Genomic DNA, 21164 nt, shown 5'->3' with positions numbered 1-21164 from the left:
GGGGGCGAAAGTCCTGAGAAGGGGCTTCAGGCAGAGCTCAAATCACCTGTTTTGCAGTTCCTGAGGTCAGGATATAAGGTATGTCCTTGGTCCTGTTATTTGGGTTCAAGTTCCAACTTTATGGCCAGCCTCTGCCTCTCCATCTTAGAGTTCTCTCTCTGCCTCTGTCTGCTCTCTGTCGCCCTTCTAAAAGTGATGGGAAGCGTGCGCACGCACACACACACACACACACACGCACACACACACACACACACGCACGCACTCTGTTTCCTGGGGAGGTGGAAGGCTACCTGTTTATGTCAGTTGCCACACTCCCCTGAAAGCATATCTCACTGGGGCCTGGACACAAATCCCCTAACCCTTGCCCTGGAACTGTGACTCCCAGCAGGCGGTGGCCACAGTTAATTTAGAGGCTCCGCATGTCTGAGCCCTTCTACAAAGCTGGCCTGCTGGAGGCAACCTCAGGGCCACTGGGGCCCCACTGGGAGGAGGGGGTCCTGGGGTGCCTCCTTGCTGGGAAGAGGAAGAACCCGGCAGGTGTTTCATTTCCCCCCTGGCAGCCCCATAATTAAGAAAGGAAGCCTCAGCAAGTTCATGGGGCAGGAGCCACAGAGGGATGGGGCGGGGGCAGGGGTGGGGGTAGAGGCACAAGGAGCAGGCTTTACAAGGAGGCTGTGTGACAAGGAGGCTCCAGTGTGACCTTGAGCAAGTCATTTCCTGTCTGCGCCCCTATAAGGAGACTTCAGAGCCACCAGGCCCTGACCACACGTGCAGAGCTAGGTCACGTCTAGGAGGACCCAAACAGCAGGATACACGGTAGCTATCTAGAGCGCAGGGAAGATAATTCTGAGCTTCACTTAAGGCCATGATCCCATGGGATGCTCCGTCCTTCGTGTAATTCTGAACAGCAAATGTTGGAGAAGAAAGTCCGTGGGAAACCGGTCTCCTGCAGAGGCATCATATGGGGCTTTCTAAGGCAGATGTTCCAGTCAGAGCTAACCCCAAAGAGAATCCGGATCCCATTACCCAAGGGACAAGGGGTGACAGGGGTGGGAATAAACCTTCTCCCCACTGTGTCCCCCGGGGCAGGCCGTGCCTCCTGGGTCAGTTGGGGTGACACAATGCGGGTGCGCTTAGAAGCAGGCCCGGCATGCAGCAGGGACCCCTGCCCCGGGAGGGCCCCCTCGCATGCTGGGCTCCACGTGCCTTCACACGCACCTCAGCAGAACCTTTGGCAACCTTCTGAGGTATGGATACCTTGGATGCGTGAACTGGAAAGCCAGGCCTTTCCAGCCCTCTCTCTGCTACTTTGCAGTGACCTTACCCCATTTTAAGGTTGGGGTTCTCTCTGCAATATGGATTTAGGGATTCTTGGGGCAACCTTAATGGTGATGCCCAGCTGCCCGGCTGTGCCCAGAGGGGACTGGCCTTCCCCAGCAGCAGCAGGCCCAGGACTGCATGATCAGCCATTGATGTGCGGGCCCCAGAAGTGTAGGCAGCTTCTCCCTCTACCACTCTGTCTCCTTCCCAGCTTCTCCCCCTGGGCAAGGCTCGGATGATGGGGCTGGGATGGAACAGGAGGCTGTCCAGTCAGAGGAAGCAGAGACCTAGGAGGCAAGCCATCCCTCACCAACAGTGGAGAGCCCGGCCCAGATCCTCTTTCTCCCTCACCCCACAACAGCCATACTGGTCTCTTGCACATGGCAAGCACATTCCTACCTCAGGGCCTTTGCACCTGCTGGTCCTTCTGCCTGGGACCCTCTTTTCCTCAGCTATTCCACATGGCATAATCCCTTGTTTTTTTCAGGTCTCTGATCACATCTTCAGGGAGACCATCCCTGACCATCCCCAGCCCCTCTCCCACCAGCCTGAAATGGTCCCTCTCCTGAGCCACTGTCTGTCCCTTTGTGGTTTCTGTTATTTATCTTTTTTCCCCTTCCTTCTAATGTGGGAGGGCAGTGACTCTGTCCTCCGGGTTCATTGCCGAATCCCAGCTTCTGGTATGGTGCCTGCTGCAGAGTGGGTGCCCAGTGGATGTTGGGTAAGGCAGGAACGAAGGAAGGGAGGAATGAATGAATCTCTGTGTGGGCCTCTTCCACAAATTTCTGATTTAACTCTTGTTAAAAACAACAACAACAACAAAAAAAAAACATCAAAAGACTCCTGACCAGCTCTAATCTGTGGGACCCAGCAAAAATGAGGGACCTCTTAGGCAAAGGCTAAGAATTTCAAGATGGCAACAGGAGAGCATTAACCCAAATGTGGGGCCTCTCTAAGCATTGGACCTCCCCCCCAAACCCCCAGCTCTGCAACTGCCCTGATTGCATACTCTGACTCCGGCCCTGGGGACTTATTACCACTGCCGTTGTGCCATTCAGAGAGAAGAGGATCAGAATGGTGTAGGCGCTGGGCCAACATCACACAGCATTATGCTATGGCTTAGCCCTTACAAACTCTTAGTCCCCAGTTCCTGCAGTGGCTACCGAAGAAATCTCATTATCCCTACCCACCTAGAAACCTGGGGACCCAGCCCAGAGAAGAAAGTGAGAGAGCAAAACTGCCTGCAAATCTCCTGTTTACCTCACAGATTCATGATGTATACGTGTATCAAATATCACTATATATATACACACACATATACACACATCATATGTATATACATATGTATATATGTATATACACATATATAGGGATTTCATTTCAAAATATATCCACGGTTATTTTAATATCAAAACAAAGTACTGTTTTCCAAATCTTCGAGGAGTACTGATATTCTATTAGGACATATAGGGCTAATCCTGAGAGTCTGGGTGCCCCCTGGCTCAGGAAAGTATGCCCCAGGCCCCAAGGGTCCCCACCATTCAACTGAAAAAGCATTATCCTGGGCAGAAGACCCCGAGACAGGCTCAGCAGCTCGCACTACACAATAAAGTCTGGCTTCCATCCCTCATTCATTCCCTCCCGTCTGCTTGGTCCAAAAGGAAACCTCCTCCAGGGTGGCCACAGACCCAGACGGCCAGGAGCCTTCCACAGGCCTGGGTCGGAGGCCGGATCTCATTATTCCAACAGAGGCAGAAGGGAGCCCGGCTTGGCTCATTCCTCCTGGGGAAATGTGCCTCGGCCTGTTAGCGGGAAGAGGAGAGTGTTATTACCCTGCTCAGCCAGCCAGGTTCACTCGCCACGCTAATTGGAACACGTAATGGTTTGTTAATACAGTCTGATTTCGGGAGGCTGGAGCACCGGGGTCTCCGGGGTCGGGGTGCGGCATGGGGGCAGGGAACCTCTCATGGTATCGCCGAGGAGGGCTGTGAGGGGGACTGAAACGCTGTTTGGTTTTCAGTGCTTGTCTTGCACAACGATGTCTTAATCCACCAGCCAAGGGCTTGAAGTCGGTTCTATTGCGGTGTGCGTATGTGTGTTGATATGTGCATATGCACACGTGTCTGAGTGTGTCTGTGTGCACACATGTGCCCAAAGGGAATGTGATGGCCGGCGGGTGTGTGCCACTGTGCGCAGGGCTCTAGGACCATGAGGAGGGCGGAGAGAAGAGAACACGGCTCCATCACACCTACGGGCAGAACACAGTGGTCTAATTTTGAGAACGCAAACAAAGACATCTATTTTCCCAGGAATGGCTCACCCAGCCCCTATTAACACTAATTAGGAGGCCTGGGAATTCCCCATAACTTCGTAATTAGTGTTAACAGACTTCACAGGGGCTGTGAAGGAAATGGAACACCCCCGTCCTGTTTTCACAGCCACGGTGATGATGGTGTGGGCGACACCATGCCCCCCCGCCCCCACAAGGCACCGGGGTTCCCCCAGGGGGTCCTGATGTCCAGACTGCCCAGGAGGCAGTCAAAGGGGGGTGGGGGCACCCTCGCAGGAAAACCCACTGGTGTGCGGCGGTTGGAGGAATGGGGGCAGGAGTGCAAGGAGAACACGGACATTATCTCAGGACGAGACTCCGAGTTGAACTTTGGGTCTGGAAGTGGAGAAGCAGACAGAGCACTCCCTGCCCAGGCCAACTGTCCCAGCCGCCTGCCTCTCAGCGCCTGTCCATGAGGACAAACCATAGTTTAATGGCGGCTCCAAAGAGCTGGCAAGATGGCAGCCATGACCTCCCAGTGTCATCAGGCCCCCTCTGCGGCCTGCAGCGCCCTGCAGCCAGACGTCTTAGGAAACCACAGCAACGCCATTATGAGGACCCCTCAGCTGCTTGGCGGTGGTGGGGTAGCCACTTCTGGCAGCTGACAGACGTAGGGCCTTCCCAGAAGCAGCAGGGCAGGGGCCCTTCCTACAAGGCCTCATTCATACACACAAAGACAATCCCCCCAACTGGCCCCCACTCCTCAGCCCCCCGCAGTCCTGCCACAGGCCTTGTCAGGGTCTGTGGGTGAGCAGGTGCCAGCGCTGTCCCACTGTCCCCTGTGTCTGCCCCCCTGTGCCTCTGCCCCCACTGGCCTGATCTTCCAACCCCCACCACCGGGAAGCGCTGTCTGTCTGTCTAGCGCTCTGGGCCTGGCTCTGTTTCCAGAAAACAGCTCTTCCTTCTTTTCTGCCTGCCCAGAATCTGAGATTCTCCATCTAGGAGGGAGCTGAAAGGCTATTTTCTTAATCATATTAAAAAGGGTTGAGATGGTATCAAATACTAACTGACTCTTGGTGATGTTTCTTTTATTCTTGATAGTCAGGTGACTTCAATTTTTTTTTTTCTCATAAGGAACAGGTATGAATCATGATTATTCATTCACAAATTATTGTGGACAGGCCATTCAAACCCCTCACTCTGAAGCTGCTGGCTCTCTCTCCGGCTCTCTCACCTTTTTTCCTGTTGTCTGCCTAGAGAACTTCTCGCCCCTCAATGCCTGGCTTGACATCTCCTCGCCATGAAGCCCTCCCTGATTTCTCCAGCCTAGGCAGCATTTCCTTCTGTTTGGTTCCACATTTTAGAGATGAGAAAACGAGGCCCAGAGAGGGGCAGGGGACTTGCCAGTCCTTACAGCTGGGTCATGGCTGGTGAAGGCTCCTCTAGAATCCAGAAGGGCTTTTGTTTACAGCATCCAGGGGTTGGTGGGAGATTGGCAACCTCCCCCCCCGCCGCCTTGATTCTCAACACCCCCTTCCTTCTCTGGAGCCAGTGCCTGCCCTGTCGGGGACAGCCTTGACCTCCATCTTTGTTCTCCTCAGGAATGAGCCAGGACAGGACGCTCTTCTCTCTGCCTCCAGGGGCACAAACCAGTGAGGCATAGGATGAAGAACAGAGAATGGCCTGGTTGTTGTTCCAACAAAGAGGAGCGGTGACAGGAAGCACTTGGGGCCCTTCCTCCCTCTCTGGAGCTCAAGGCTGTGTCTGCCGCCCCTTCAAGGGCCTGGCCTGGCCCCCCCGCCCACCCGGCCACCGGCCCGGCCCCTTCCTCACTGGTCTATCGGAGGCCCGGCTTACACAGCCCCATGGCCCTGGGTCTGAGTCTCACTTTGTCCCTGAATGGCTGTGGTGCCACATACCGGACCTTATTCCCAGCAATTCGAATAGTTCGTATGACAGCCTACCACGGATTCAGCAGCACAAGGAGCTGGCGACCGGATAGGTGTTTCATATACGCCATGGCTCATCTTCACAACCCCACTTTCAGTCACCCGTTAGTGCTCCCATTTCACAGGTAAAATGTCGCCACTTCCTCAAGATCAAGAGCTTGGAGTGGCGGAGCTGGGACTTAAGCTTGGACCTCTGCGGGGGTTACAAGCCTGAATCCCCGGGAAGTTACGTGGATTGGATGAGATAATTGCACAGGCTAAGCACTCCATTGATAATAACGCATTGAACATTACAGCTTTCCTCATTTTCATTCCTAATGAGAGCAAACACCATGGTGAACCAGCAGGGCTGAGCATCGATGGGCAGGCAAGGTTTCCTGGGACCCGGTAAGGGGTGGCAGAACCCCTGAAGGTTCCTACCTGTGGAAACCCCGGGGCTCAGATTGCTCCTAGCCAGAGAGTATTATTTGAGAGTAAATATTATCTTACCCTCCAGCTTAATCCAGACCAAGCTTATCTTCCCCACGGAAAAGCCCGCAGCCTGGAGAAGATTAAGCCCTTTGCTGCTTTCCTAATTGCAGGCTTGCAACTCTGCTGGGCGACACCAGATCTCTTGGAAAGCCTGAGAATTGGTCTGGTATTTGCCAGTGGCATCAGAGAAGCTGGCTCTGGGCTGGGCTGTCCAGCTTTCCAAGCCCACGCTGTGTTGGGGGACACCCGTGGGGGAGAAGGCAGGCTGGGGTACATTCCCCTTCTGCACGGGCCTGCCACTCCAGCCCCAGGGCAGATCTAGCTACAGGGGGCAGCAGGACATGGAGCCCGGCCTCCTGTTTCATGCTGAGTCCCACTTGGCTTGAAAAGTAAAATGGGTCAGTGGACTGCCAAACCCATCCTTCTCTTCCAGTTTATGCCACATCTGTTTCCCTCCTGCCTTTTCCTCCAAAGCGTGGGCAGAACTTGTTCAGACCAGAGGCCCTGACCCTCCCCGGGTGCCCAGTTTCTCTGGGGTCACTAGATGGGGAGCAGTGCCAGCAGACTCTATGCTGTTGAGGGTTGGGGATCCTCAAAGTTCTGGGAGCCAGCCTGGGTCAGCCCAACCCCTGCCCAACCTCTCTCTCGCATGCTCTCCACCTGTCTGTCCCCCGAAAAGTGCTGGTGGGGCTTGGAAAGTGATCACACAACTTCTCAGATTTATGACAAACCATTGGATCCTACCTTGAAAATGAGTAAATTTCATAGTATGTAAATTATACGTCTATAAATCTATTTAAAAACCCAAACAGCAACGTCAACAACAAAGTCGAGAGGGGCCGATGCATGGTTGGGGTGATGCCCACACCCTAGGGGGAAGCGTGGCAGTGGCAGGCTGAAGTTGGAGGTCAAGGCCAGTTTCGAGACTCCTTCACCACCTGTGGGTTCACAGGTTAGTTTTGTTATTTCTTATCCTGTAAGAGAAATTTTAACAGACCCGCCAGTTGACCTCATGAACATTCGAAGTGAAGCCCCAGGGATGTGAGAAGGCAGGTTCTGTGGAAGGATGGGGAGCCTGGGAAGAAGGGGGCAGCAGGAAGAGGAGGCCTACTGGAGACAAGCCTTCCAGAAGCTTCTGGAGGTCAATGCTGGAGGGTGGCTCAGGACATTGTATAGCTTGGGGTCTCTGAGTTAGGATGAAAGCCCAAGGCTCAGCCTGGCCTCATCTCTAAAGCACTGATGGGTCCCCCTGAGAGAAGTGAGGATGGCACCAGTCCTATCCTGAGCACTGCTCCCTGTCAGGGAAGGGCTGACACGTATCTGGGGTATATGACCCCTAGGGCCTACAGATAATCAGAGGAGACCTGTGCCCAGAGTCTACTGAGGAGAGAGCTGACTTGCTCGTGGTTGCTCCAGTGCAAAGCAGGAAAAGAACCTTACAAGTGATCTGAACATTGCTATCTTGACTAGTAGTGAGCTCTCCATTGCCGGTAGTATGTAAGCAGAAGATCAATGAACACATCTTTCAAGGAGTCAAAACAGTTGGCCTTGAAACCCCTCCCAGTCCAGATAGCCGGTGAGGCCACAAAGGCTTGCCGTTCATTTCCCTCGAGGGTTAAATCTGTACTCAGGATAAAGCAGAAAGGCCTGAGCCATCCTGAAGGAGGGGCCCTGGCTGGCACCTCTCTCCTCCACTAGAACCACAACTCCTCCGAGCGTTCACCACAAATCCGCGCTGATTGCTGCTTTGGGCTAACGTGATACTTGAATACACACAGGCCAGGCCGGGGCGGGCACTGCCGGGCTCCTAGCGAATGCCCTTGAGCCTGAACTGCCCCAGAGGTGGGTGCCTGGGAAGCAGGGGCTGCCGGCCCAAAGCACACGGGCTCCTGTCTGGCCCTCCAGCCAGAGGCCTGCTGCACACCTGCCCGGCCCTCCGGCTCACAGGGGCCTCCATTCTCCCTAGCTCCGACCTCCCCTAGGGCTCAGGATCCTGGCTGCAGTTTTCACGTTCCCTCCTCTCCGCGCCGCTCCACTGGATGAACTCATCAGAGGCCCCTTCCCAAACAAGAGCTCCAGGCCTGGGAGAGGCCCCGGTTCCCTTTCATGTGTCTTTCTGGTGCTGGGAAGTTCCGGAAGGGAGGTTGGGCCCTCTGGAGGAGCCTGGGCTTCTGAGGAGGAGGTGGGGCTGGGGGCTTCCATTGGGCCGGCAGGCCAGCACTGGGGTGGAGGCCAGGGACCTCCTGAGCCAGTCCACCATCCACCTGGGCCCTCTCCGCAGCTCCCAGCCTCCACCCAGCTCCACCCTTAGAGGGGGTCTGGGCTGCATCTTGCATTTCTTAGTGCCGCCTCTCCAGCTCCGGAACCTTGATGTGCAGACCCAGTTGTAGTCTCCTCTCCCTCGGAGATGGGGAATGGAGACTCTGGGGATGGAAGGTATGAACGCCCAGAGTAATTATAGTGCCAGACAGTTACAGAGTGTTCTGCAGAGACCAAGAGCTGGACAGAAGAGGGCCACCTGGGCTTCAACACTCAGTAGGTGTGGCTCCCTGGTGGGAACGTTCTGGCAACAGGGCAGACCCAGGATATCCCAGCCCCATCCTGCCTCTGGCTCCCCATCCACCACAGGCTCAGCCCTGCCTTCCAGAAGACAGCCCAACACCTGTTGTGGTTCAGAAATCCTTGATCTCAACCACCCATCTTCCCAGGGTGCAGATCTCCCCCCCACCCCTCCCCGTGCATAAACCCTTTCCTGGCTCTCCAGCACTGTTGAGGAAATCCAGCTCAGAGCACAAGAAACCCATTGACTAGCCGTCCCCTCCCCCACCCCTCCTCCCCTCTAGCCAGCATGACCACTTGTAGGTCCTGAGTGCTTCTGCTCTAGCATGCCCCAGGGACTTTGCATGTGCTGATCCCTCTGCCCGGAATCCACTCCCCCCCACCACCAAGTCAAACACAGATTTCTTTGTCTACCTCAAAATAAGTCATTCAAAATCCAAGCCTTCCCCGGCACTCCCCCTTCCCCAGCATGAGCCCCATCACCCCCTCCACGTACCCCTGCATCAGTGCCTTAGACCGCCTGCCACCTGCCCATTGCGGTCTGTGAGTCTCAGACTTGAGCTTGCATCGGCATCCCCTGGGGAACTTGTCAAAGTCCAGCTTGCTGGATCTCACCCCCAAATCTCTGATTCATTAGGTCTGGTGTCGGAGTCTGCAGAGCTGCATTTCCGACAAGTTCCCAGGCAATGCTGGTGCGGGCAGTCTCAGGACCACATCTGCGGACTGCTGTTTAAACCCCGAGCTCTTTGAAATCGATCCATCTTGTCTGATATTTCTTTCACCTCCAGTCTTGGAATGAATCTGCTTTTTAGTGGGTGCTCAGTAAACAAATGAGTGAGAGGGACTGATGTATCAGTTACAGCCAGTGCGGGTGGTGGGAGAATTTACTGAGACAAGTTTTCCTGATCTGTGGGCTCTGCTGCAGGATCTCCTTTTCCCTTTTCCCAAGACGGTGGCCAAGTCTTTGGCTCCCATGTCTCGGGGGCTGCTGACTTCCAAGATCAGGCACAGAGGTTGTTGGAAGATGTCTAGGAAGACAGCCCACCTTCTGGGCCCTAGAAACTTCTCGGAGGGCATAGGCTAGGGCCCACAGAGGTGGGGAGGGGCATAAGCCTGACGGGGGGCACGCAGAGGCAGCACGCCCAGGGGGAGAGTCGTTCAAGATCTCTGGATATCAGCAAGAAGTAGACCGGGGGGGGGGTGGCGGGGCGTTCCAAGAGCTACAGGCTCAAATGCCTTGATCCTGGGAACAGCCTTTCCAAAGAGGTGACGGGACCTCCATGGGGCCACCCCGAGATGCTGGGAGAGGCTGGGCATCTATGCACCCAAACTCACAGCCAAGAGCTGTTAAGCAAGAACACCAAGCTGGGCCCACGGTGGCACAGAAATGGCCACTGAGCACTTGCCCTCACTACACCCCAATGCTTGGCAAAGGAGCCTCCCATTAGCATTCTGGGCCACACGGACACCACCAAGACTCCTACAGGATCATTGCGGGCAAGAATCCCCCTCCCCAACATGCCTGGGAGGAGAGGTCCTTCAAATGGGCAGAGCGGGCTCCACGGCGGATGGTGGGATCTGAGGAAGTAAAAGCAGGCAGTGTAGCTGACACTTGGGTGTTGGTGTGCGCTTAGCCCCGATGCTATGGGGACCCAGGCGAGGCCTGGGGTTCTGCCTAACAAGGGAAGCTGTGGGGCACCTGAGGGCGCAGACCTGGACGGGCAGTCTCTCAGCAGGTGGACAGGAATGAGCAGGTGTCCTGCCAGGAGCATGGGAGGCAGGGCAGGACTGAGCCTGGGGCTCCCTGACAGAAGAGGCAGCCCAGCACGCGGCCGGACATGGTGTCTGTGAATGTGTCCCTCCAAGCCTGGCCTCGATGTGGCATACCTCAGGCCCCCTGCCAGGACTCCTGGACACTGGGGAGCATCCAGACTCACAGCAAACTGTAGCAGGGAGGCCCGGCTGCCCCAAGGACGTGGGCTGTACACCCCCACCCCGCCCAGTCTCTGCCTTCCCCCACCCCTCCCTACCCCCTGCTCCAATGGGACCACTGAAGCCCTGACAGAAATTCAACACAACAGCCACCTGGCCACCACCCCTACCTGAAGGCACACCCATCCCCTGCTCTTGGGGAGAAAAAAAGGGAGGAAAGTTCCATACTTGGAAGCTCTACATTAAAAAGAAAAATGCAGCTAGGAAAGGGAAGGAGCCTGCTGGCGGGGGGGAGGGGGGATTTGAGATTGGCTTTTTAATTTAAACCCTTCTGGATCATTTGAATTGTTAAGGACTGTGTATTACTTCTGTAACACTGACTTTTTAAAAAATAACTTTTGTTTTAAAAACGCAAAGCCATCTGCAAGAATCTGTTTGGAAGAGAGAAGTTTAGGCAACAAATAGTGGCAGGGGTCTTTAAATACACCATCATCATCCTTCTGGTGTGATCACCATGTGCCCAGAGCTCTGCTCTGTGTTTGTACACCCATTATTTAACCTAAGCTCATCATAGCCCTATGTGTTGGATGCTATTAGCGCTATCATTTTCCAGATGCGAAAATAGAATTTGAGAGAGACTAAGTACCACGGCCAAGTTCACCCAGCCTTGGAGTTGGGCTCTGAACTTGGCTGTGAGTGGCGGCAGGCGAGCTCCCACCTTAGATCAGGACCACGCATTGTGCCGCCCCCTGCCACCGCCGCCGCCGCTAAGAAACTGACAAGTTCACAAACCACTCGTTCTGAGTTTGCTCCATGGCCTGAAAACCATGATGTTGCCCAGGAGCCAAAAATCAAACTGTCACAGGCAAACGAAGCCAGAGCCTGATGTCTCCAGCCACCTTGGAAACTTGGACCGAGACTAGGCAAGCATGTATTACAGGCAGTCCCCTGTCTTCTGTCCATCTGTCCCTCTGTTCACCGGCTGCTGGCTGAAGGCCCCGCATGCCTGACTCTGTCCTGGATGTGGGCGGCCAGACAGCCACCAGCCACCAGGAGAGGACCAGGTGAGCACAGGGCCAATTGGGCCCCCCGCCAGCACCTTCCAACTTGCAGGCATCACGTTCCCTGGAAATTTTCAAAACCTCTTGCAATTCGGGATCCAAACAGGCATTAACCGGGCTGCGAATGAAACACAGCCGTGCAACCCACGCCCGGCAGCAAGTCCTTCTTCTTCTCCAAAGTACTTAGTTTGCAGAACGCTGAAGCAGAGCCTGGCAACCCAAGCAGATGGTCTGGCCTGGGTGCGGTGCTGGGTCAGCTGTGTTATGTTCTTCCGCTTTTCACCCAGGCCTTAGCCCCGGGATGGAAAGGGAGGGGTTGTAAAAGCTCCAGAAGCCTGGGAGGTGGGGGTGGGGTTCCCCCAGGGCTCCAGCCTGCAGACCCGAGCACACCCGTGTTGGGCATGAGGTCCTGCAGCTGATGGTGTGTGTGGGGCCAGCGGGAGAGCAGAGGCTGCCCCAAGTGTAGACTGGGCCCCTGAGAGCAGGGAGTGTGGCTGTCCTGTTCAACTTTCAGAGGCCCAGGCTCACAGCCGGTGTTCGGTTAACATTTGATGATTGAGTGAATGAATGTGACTTTGAGGAAGGCAGCTCTACCCTCATCTGGAGATGGGAGGGGTAAGACCTGGCCCGATCAGCATATTTTGGGGGACATGGACTTAAGCTGCCCTCTAGGCACCTGAACACCTAAGACTCTACTGAGGATTCCTCCCACAGAGGCATAAAACTGAAAATATAAATAATAAGAACACAAAGAGCATGAGTGCTATCACTAAGTACTGACCCTCTGGCAGGCACACTGATAAGCACCTTCTGTCACTTAGTCATCTCATGAAATCTCCATATCAGGCCAGTGAGATGGATAGCATCATTACCCCCAATTTACAGATGAGAACACTGAAGCTCAGAGGGTCAAGGCCATACTACTAGCAGAGCTAGGATCTGTACCCAGGTGTGACTTGGAAGAAAACCCTAAAGCTGGGAGAGGCCTCCCCCTTATTTTACAACCGACAAAGTATAGGACAGGGAGGCTGGGGACATCAGTAGCAGGGCTGGGACAGGAAACCAAGTCTTCTGACTTCCAGCCCTGGCCCTGTCGCAACTTATGAAGCCGCAGGTGAACATCTTTTCTCCATTCTGCAAAGGACCTTGGAGATGGAGGAATTCATTCCTCTCAGTCCCTGTGCAGCACCCCCTCTTTTGAAGGGCCCTCCACAATTCCCTTCCTGAGGCTTAGGGGAAAAGAAGGAAAATGGAAGAGCCACTTGACTCTAAAACCAGGCTGTGGTTTAAGGCAGACTTGAGGATGGCCACAGGCCTGCACAGCCAAGCCTGGAGGCCAGCAGGGAGGAAGCGGTCTGCCCTCATCTCATTTCCTGCCTGGTACCGTCTTCCAAGCCCCAGGGTCCCACCTCCAGGCTTTTACTCTCACCGTTTCCTTCTCCTGGGATGCCCTTTCCAACATCCTTGCAGGTCCCGTATCCCATCCCTGTTTTCAAAGCCCAGCTGGAATGCACCACATTCTCTGACTTCCCATCACCGTCACCGCCCAGAAGTGATCTCTTGATCTGGCCCTGGAACCAGCAAGCCTTCCTTTATCATTCCACTCCAAACCCTCTTACTCTCTACCTTATATGTCAGGGATTTGCTTTCATGTCTGTTTCCCTCTGACAGGCCGGGAGCCCCTTAGGAGGCGGACATGCGCGAGGTATGGCGGGAGTGAAGGCTGGCCAATTCTTTCCATTTACTCGAGAGCACTCCAAGACTGGGTCTCTAACCATGGCCTCCCCTCCTTCTCCAGGACCTATCGCCAGCTGCCTCTTACACTCTAGAGTCGTGGAGAGTGAGAACCAAGCCGTTCCAATATTTCTGCAGCATCTGTCATAAGTGGGAGCTTTGAAAAATAGTGTGGAAAATAAGCAATCCACAGACATTCACCAAGTTCAACTGCGGTTCAGCACTGAATGAGGTGCTGGACAAGGGATGGGGGGACAAGACACCCAGAGGAAGGGTCCTGTCCTCAGGGGTTCTACCAGAGGACAGAGCAGGGACCTTCCCACTTGGTTCACTCTGGATCCCCGGCACCTAAAATCGCGTTGGGGATGTGGTAGGAACGCACCAGCCCCCTCCGAAGAAATGAATGAACATTCATTGACCCAGCAGCACTGAGCACACCATATAAGGCCAGGGGTTGCTGAACGCTAAGCTGGTCTGTGTGGTGAGTCAGAGCTGCAGAATCCACAGGCAAGAGACACTGAGAGAGAGTGAGAGAGAGAGAGACTGGGAAGGGCAAGGAGGTTTGTGGTTGACCGAAATCAAGCAAAGGAGGGCACATAAAAAGCACTTGGCCACGGCTGCCTGGGAGGCAGCATCGTATGCTGTGGTTTTAGATCTTTTTCCTGCAGAACACTCTTTTTTCTAATGAAATCATACACCGCACCCTAAATGCATAACAGAGCAGCAATGGTGGATGTCAGCTGTTGCCGAGAGGACGGCCTGCTCTCCTGTACCCTGGAACCCCACAGAGGCCCCTGGGCTTCCCAGAGATGGGGCTCCTGCTGGGTCAGAGGCTGCTTCCTTCTCCCGCACCCCCCCCCCCGCAACCCCCACGCCCCCAGTCACCTTGGAGTGGCCGCGGCTGAGGGGAGGGCTGCGGTTGCTTGTTTGGGAAGGAAGCCTTCCGAGGCTGGGGTCTTTTGGGAACCCATTTCGGGCAAATACCCGCTAAGAGCAGCTTAAGAAACTTGCCCCAGCCACAAGGAAGTGGGGGGAGAAAGGAAAATGTCTTCCCAGCAAGTGGAGGGGAACCCGAGGAAGCCAAATGTGAGGTTGTTGAAATGCGGGGCGCTGCTAGGGAGTACAGGGACTCCGTGTGGGAAGGACTTTCGGGGACAGTCCTTCCTGAAGGTGAAGCATCACCTGCAGATACACGGTGTGTGTGAGTGCGTGAGTACGTGTGAGCGCGTGAGTGTGAGTGTGCGCGCACAGATCGGGCTTTCAGATACCAGATCCACAGAGCCCGAAGTACACCTGTCACAGAAAGGCCACCCTGGTGCTTCGAGCTACAGGAAGGACCCGCTTGCTCCACGTCTCCCGCCCCCTGTCATGACACCAACAGGGTCATCTGTTGTTTTCTCTGCCTAGCGTTTCTTCTTCCGTGAGGAAATAGCACCCGGGTTTTCCCTTTGGGGTTCCTGTCCTCTCCCAATGTCAGGCCAATTCTTTGTCCCCCACCCCCAACAGCACACACTGCCCTACCACGGCCCATTCCTGACCCAGTCCGGCCAATCGGCGCATTCTCCCCTCCTCGTTTCACTAATTGGTCAGAAATGGTCACGTGACTGGAGACCAGCCAATAAGCTTCAACTCTGGAACTTTTTTTTTGGAGCTCCTGGGAAAAAGAAGCTCTCCTTTCACAGGTTTGGAAATGAGTGGGCTGTGCATCTGGAGCTGTGGGTCACTGCCCCACTACACCCGTGGGGTGTGCATTCCCCAGGATGGAAAACCCCAAGGAGGGAAGCAGAGGACACAGACTGGGGCACCATTTCAGCCTTGGATTCAAGTCTGCCTTGAACATCAAATTATCAATATATTGGAAACCAATAAAAAGCAAATAATTTGCTTGTCTTGCTTCATCGGGTTGAAGTTGAGGATTGGTTCCCAACTAAGGTGGCATCTGACCTCAGTCTGGCATTTCTCCCCTACATTTTTGGTCCTTCCCTGGTTTTTGATGATCTGGGCAGCAGCTCCAGCCTTCCACAGTTGAGCCTGGGGGCCCTCAGACTCAAGGACTGGCCAGAGGCCAGTAGTCTGGCAGGACTTGCCTGCATCCCAGCCTTCCTGGCCGCTTGGCCCCCTCCGAGGGTTATATTTTGGCTCATCTAACTTTGGCTCAAGTCCACTCACTTTGTCCCCAGCCCTCATTGCTCTCCCTCATTGACCTTGGGCTTGGGTAGGGATCACTGACACTAAACAATGAAAAAGAGCTCTGGAAAGCAGTCACTCCTGACCATGGGGCAGGAAGAATCACCCCAGGGCTTTGGTCCATAGTCTCAGGGAGACGGCCATAGGCAGAAGCTGGGTTGGGGGGGGTAGGGCAGTGGGTGGCAGGAGAGTATTGGACTCAAATGTCAAATAGGCTGGGGAAAGTTCCGGAATCTCTTATCTGCCTTACCACTTTGGGCAAGCTGCCCCTCCAAATTTTATAATCCCCAACTCTAAAACGGGGTCATGCCACAACACATTTGACAAAAGGACCCAGATGCACAAAACTGACAGCAGCGACTGCTGATGGGAATGTGGAGCGACAGGAACTCTAATTCACTGCTGGTGGGAACGCAAAACGGTGCAGCCATTTTGGAAGGCAGTTTGGCAGTGTCTTAAAAAGCCAAATATATTCTTAACTTGCTCCAAGGTGCTGCCCCAATGGGCTCACACTCATATCCACACAAAAACCCCCAGAAGACTGTAGAACACCTTTAGTCCCAATCACCTAAAATCGGGAGCCACCAAGATATCCTTCAAGAAGCGAATGGGTCAGTAAGAAGTGGTACAGCCAATGGAATGTTAAAATAAAAAGAAATGAGCCATCAAGCCATCAAAAGACATGGAAGATATATTTTTTAAATTTTAATTTTCTAAATAATTTTTTAATTAATGACTTTGTTTATTTAAGAGAGAAAGCAGGGGCAGAGGGGAGAAGCAGAGGGAGAGGGAAGCAGACTCCCTGCTGAGCAGGGACCTCCCCACTGAATCAGGGCTTGATCCCAGGACCCTCGGACCATGACCTGAGCCGAAGGCAGATGCTTAACCAACTGAGCCACCCAGGCACCCCAGACATGGAGGAAATTTAAAGGCACATTGCTAAGTGAAAGAAGCCAGTCTGAAAAGAGTACCTACTTTATGATTCCAATTATATGACGTTCTGGAAAAGGCAAAAGTACGGGGATGGTAAAATGATCACTGGTTGCCAGAGGGAGGAAGCAGGGAGGAAGGGTAAACAAAGGGGTGGATCAAGGCAGAGGGTCCCTCAGTGTCCATTTTCCCCTTCTTCTTTCAAAATAGAGTCACAATTGAGCAGACAGCCACCCAGAATGAAGACTATAATTCCCAGCATCCCTTGCAGCTAAGTGGGCCATGTGACTGTGTTCTGGCCAATGGGGCATGGATGCAAGTGACGTATGCATCCTCTTAAAGGAAGTAGCGTCCTCTCCTCTTCTGGTTTCCTCCTTGCTGAGTAGAATGGCGAGGCTGTCATGGGTCATCGTGGATCATGTAGACCAGCGATGGTGAAGCCCCAAGGTACAGAAAGCTGGGACCCTAACGTTTCTGTGAGGAAAAATCCTCCTAGCTCAGAATTTTACTTAGAGAAAAATCAACATCTCTCTTATTGAAAGGACTATTATTTGGGGGCTTTGTCACACACAATCAAACCCATGTCCAGACTCATGCAAGGACCTTCAAGGACTGTCCTGAAGGTTCTGTATAAAACAGGCAAGGCATTTTCACACTGTCATTCACTCAACGGATCAAAGCCAGTTTATCGTGCTGGGATCTGGGGATTCAACTAAGAATTAGGTAGATGAGCCCTTGCCCTCATGGACTTCACCTTCTAGGGCAGGAGACAGACCATCAACACGAGAAGGAATGAACTACGATTAGTAACAGTTAACATTTCTTGCATTTCGAGCTTACTACGTGTCTGTCCTATTCTAAGCCTTTTTTCACCTATAACCTTATTTTATCTTCACCAAAGGTGGGTGCTGTTGCTTCCTTGTTTGACAGACAAGGAAGCTGAGACACAGAAAGGCTGAGGAACCTGCCCAAGGTCACACAGCTAGTAATTGATGGTTCCAGGACTTGAACCCAGGTCTGCTAGACTTTAGAGCCTAAACCCCTGGACTCTCCTGCTAATGACGGGTATGAAAGAGGCCACCATGATAAAGGACACCAGGGTGCCCTGCTGATGTTTCTCTTAGCAACACTGACAACAGACACAGCCACAGACCCCATGCTGAACAAGCCTGAACTCCCTTACCTGGGTGGCCAGTGTTGAGAGGTCTGGAAAAGGATCAAACCTGTTTCTAGGTGCCCTAGTCAAAGGTTTCAAGTCACTCTGATGACGGTGTCAGATGGCCTGGCCACTGCCAGCTCAGGCCATCCAGGAGATGCCCACCTGTCGCAGAGAAGCAGATCAGCCATTAACTGCTGGGTTGGGGGCAGACCTCATTGGCTCATGTTGCCCCGGGGGGCTCCTTTCTGTTTGAGATGTCTCTGGGCCCCAAGGGGGCCATGTGGTGGGGCAAAGATGGCAGGAACCTGGGGCCATGCATCAGGATAGAGGTCCCAGCTGAACTTGCCTGGAAAGCCGTCTAAAACACAAAGATATGCATATGCCTGTGTGTGTATGCCCTGAATAAAAATACATAAGCATCACACCCACCGTGTCTAGCACAGCGCCCTTTGCAGAGCGGGGAAGCTCGACAAATGTTTCACGGTTTGCTTTGATAGAAAACATAAATGTATATGTTGAAGCGAGTGGGTGGAAACTCCACGAGAGTTTGAGTGCATTGGAGGAAAGATCCTTCCTCATGGGAAAATGCATTCTTGGGATGCTCCAGCCAGCCAGACCAATGGCTTCATTTTTCCAATGAGGAAACTGACATCCAGAAACAGGGGTCCCCCCCTGGAATACCCTGGGCACAAGACAGCGTCTGCCGCAAGCTATCAGGTGGGTGGTGGTCACGGATGAGAGCCAAGAATTGTTTCCCGGGTGTATCCAAACCCAGACAAAGAGCAAGAGGTGGTGCCTGCAGTGGCCAGAAGCATGGTCTTTGGAGGCAGGTAGATCATCGCCACATGTTGGGGCCACTTTTTTCCAGAAGTGGACCCAGGTAAGTCAGGGGTCCTCTCAGAGCATCAGTCTCCTCGTCTATAAAGCAGGGATAATAATAGCATCTCTCTTCAAGGATTGCAGGCAGTCAAAAATGACTTTCTTAAGTCTGTGAAGCCCACAGCAGAGCCTTCGCTCAATCGACGTTGGGGATGTGATGCAGAGGAGGATACTGTGAGCGCCTGCAGGGGGGGGTGGAGCACTGGACCGGGAGCTGCTCTGTGTCTTTGGCAAGTCTTTAGGCAAAAATCTCTCCATCCTACGAGCCATTCATTCCCTCTCTCCCACCCCCGACCTTGGTCCCCCTTCTCTGCCTCTCCTGGACCAGCATGGGTCCCCAGCCCAGCCTACCAGCCCCTCCCTGCAGGCTGCAAAGGCCCCACCTGCCCATGGGATCCCCACACCCTAGCCCACATTTCAACAGCCAGCAAAATGCAAATGTCATTAGCACACGCTGCGAGAGCCGGTGAGTGCTAATGTCACCCACTGGGGAGGGTTGAGGGGTGTGGGAGTGAATTTCCCAGGAGGGGTGGCATTCTCGGCTTTTTCCAGAAGGGTAAGATAGAGAAATAAATAAATGGCTGCAGCGAAGAGGGGACGACAGAGACTGCTTGAGCAGTGTGCTATGCAGCGGTGCCTTCCTTGGGGCTCCCCCCACGGTGCCTGTGGTCCTGGCTTCGGCCCCCATCGGGATCATGGCTGGGTCTCAGTCTCTCTGGGCCTCTTCCCTGCACACATTTGATGAAGAGGCTCATCTGGGGGACCCCCAGCTTCCACCTTTCATTCCCACCCCAACCCATGCTCCATCAAACATGCTGAAAGGAGGAGACCACCCACTCAATTAACAGACCCCTGGCAGGGGGTCACTCCCAGGAGGAGGCAGCCGCAGAGGACCTTCCAGCTCCCACCCCAGGATTTGCAGACAAGAGTCATGGGTTCCAGTCCCAATGCCACCCAAACTTGCTGGGAGCACTCAGGTACATACTCTTGTTCGTGGGGCCTTGGTTTTTCCATCTGTGAAAGGGGGTGTTGGGCCCATAGGCAGTCCCTACAATCTCTTGTGGTCAGGTCTAAAGCCCAGTTCTAGTAACTCACAGGTGGAGATACCAATCTAAGCCCCCTCCCGACAACTTCCTGATGACAATGTCCCTGAAGACCCCAGCAGACACGCTGAGGCTTCCTGGAGGAGGGGGCAGATGGTGTGTGTGTGGAGATGACAGCAGGGTGCTGTGGGCAGTGGGGCAGGGTAAGCAAGGGCATGGAGATACCCAAGTGGGGAGGCTTGAGCCAGGGCTGCCTGTCAGGGCAGAGTGGGAGACGAGATGCAAAGGTCCTGGGGTCAGTGCTTTATGTGCAGTTCCTCATTTAGTCCTCACTGTGCTATCATTCCCATTTTATTGATGAGAAGTGGAGGCTCAAAGAGGTTAAGTAAGTTGGCAGACACATGACTGTTAAATAGCACAGATTAGATTTGACCCATAGCTGATTTAGGAGCAGAAGCTCTTGATCACTGTGGACACCCCCCCCCCCAATCTAGCTGGTTTAAAATAGAATGTGAACTAGAGAAATATAGGATCCTGTGTGTCGTAAACACCCACAGATAAGCTCATAGTGGCACTGGAGGGTGGGCCCCACTGTGGCCTGGGGAGGAAGCTCAGTGTGTGAACATGTGTACAATGTCAATGTGTGTGAGTCACTGTCAAGTGCAGCTCCAGCCCAGGGTCTAGGCCTAGCAATGCCAGCTGGGTAGTACATGGCCAGGGGCCATTGGGCCCAGGCAGCCAGAAGGCCTAGGCTATCCCACAGCAGCCCAGGAAGCCCTGTTCTCCAGGATGTGACCTGGCCTGGCCTGAGCCACCTTCCCTGGCTTCCACGTGACCAGAGGCCGATCCCCCTGCTGCCAGGGAGAGGGGCACCTCCTGCCCTTGGCCCACATCTCCTTCGGCTTAGTCTCTCGTCCCAGCCTGGGGAACAGGATGTGCAGACAGAGCCAGACAGGCACACGGGGCCGCCGCCGGCAGGTAGAGAAGCCGGCAGGTGATGGCACCAGCTGAGGGGCTGGCCAGCCAGCCCTGTCTTGCAGCCCCGACCCCGCCCCCAGCCATAGGCCGTGTCATCAGGACATGCAACCTGCCTCTCTGAGCCCCAGTGAAAGCCCACTGAGCTGTGGAGATGACCAACTACCTCAGGGAAAGCACATGCAAACTGTAAAGTGCGGAGCCTGCTGATGCGGTTGTGATCTTAATTCCCGTGGCCAAGACAGCCCAGGGAGTCAGAGAGAGTCCCCAGGGAGCGTTGACTGAGAATCCAGCCAACACCTTTATGTATGTCCCCTGATCCCCTCTCCTGGGTCTCAGTTTCCCCATGTGCCAAACTGAGGATCTTAAGCCCAGATACAGAGTGGTCCACGGCCCCCCGGGGTCTAGCTTCCTCTGCCAGGATTTGCCATTAACAAAGTATCTGGGTTTCATTTGCCAGAAACCAGAAGACCATTCACACAGCAATCGGCTGAGTACAGGGGGCTTAGGACAGGGACATTTTGATGGGAGATAAGAGGAAAATGGTTGACCTAGAAGGAAAGTGACAAATCTGGGAAGATGGAAGGAAGCTTGCAGGAAAGGAGGGAGGCAGAGCTATTGACGGGTGATAGAACCCGGGCAGGGTCTTTCCCTTGAGTTTGCACTGGCTGGTCCTGGAGGCCACAGAGAAGACAC

General features: G+C 54.1%; 1 protein-coding gene across 4 annotated transcripts in view; it reads right to left on the bottom strand.

Moving 5' to 3' along the window:
* TSPAN18 (tetraspanin 18) overlaps positions 1-21164 on the bottom strand; it is a 177196-nt gene that overhangs the window by 38296 nt on the left and 117736 nt on the right. For 2 of the 4 annotated variants that reach the window (XM_047691818.1, XM_047691819.1), the window contains exon 3: positions 17596-17733. The exons of the other annotated variants lie outside the window; for them this stretch is intronic. The gene's annotated coding sequence lies outside the window, so the exon portion shown is untranslated. The remainder of the gene's footprint in view (positions 1-17595; positions 17734-21164) is intronic. 4 annotated transcript variants of the gene reach the window in all.

Source organism: Lutra lutra, chromosome 10, assembly GCF_902655055.1.
Source record: "Lutra lutra chromosome 10, mLutLut1.2, whole genome shotgun sequence".
Classification (NCBI taxonomy): Eukaryota; Metazoa; Chordata; class Mammalia; order Carnivora; family Mustelidae; genus Lutra; species Lutra lutra.
The sequence above is the reverse complement of the archived record's forward strand: the minus strand, read 5'-3'. Positions and strand labels throughout refer to the sequence as shown.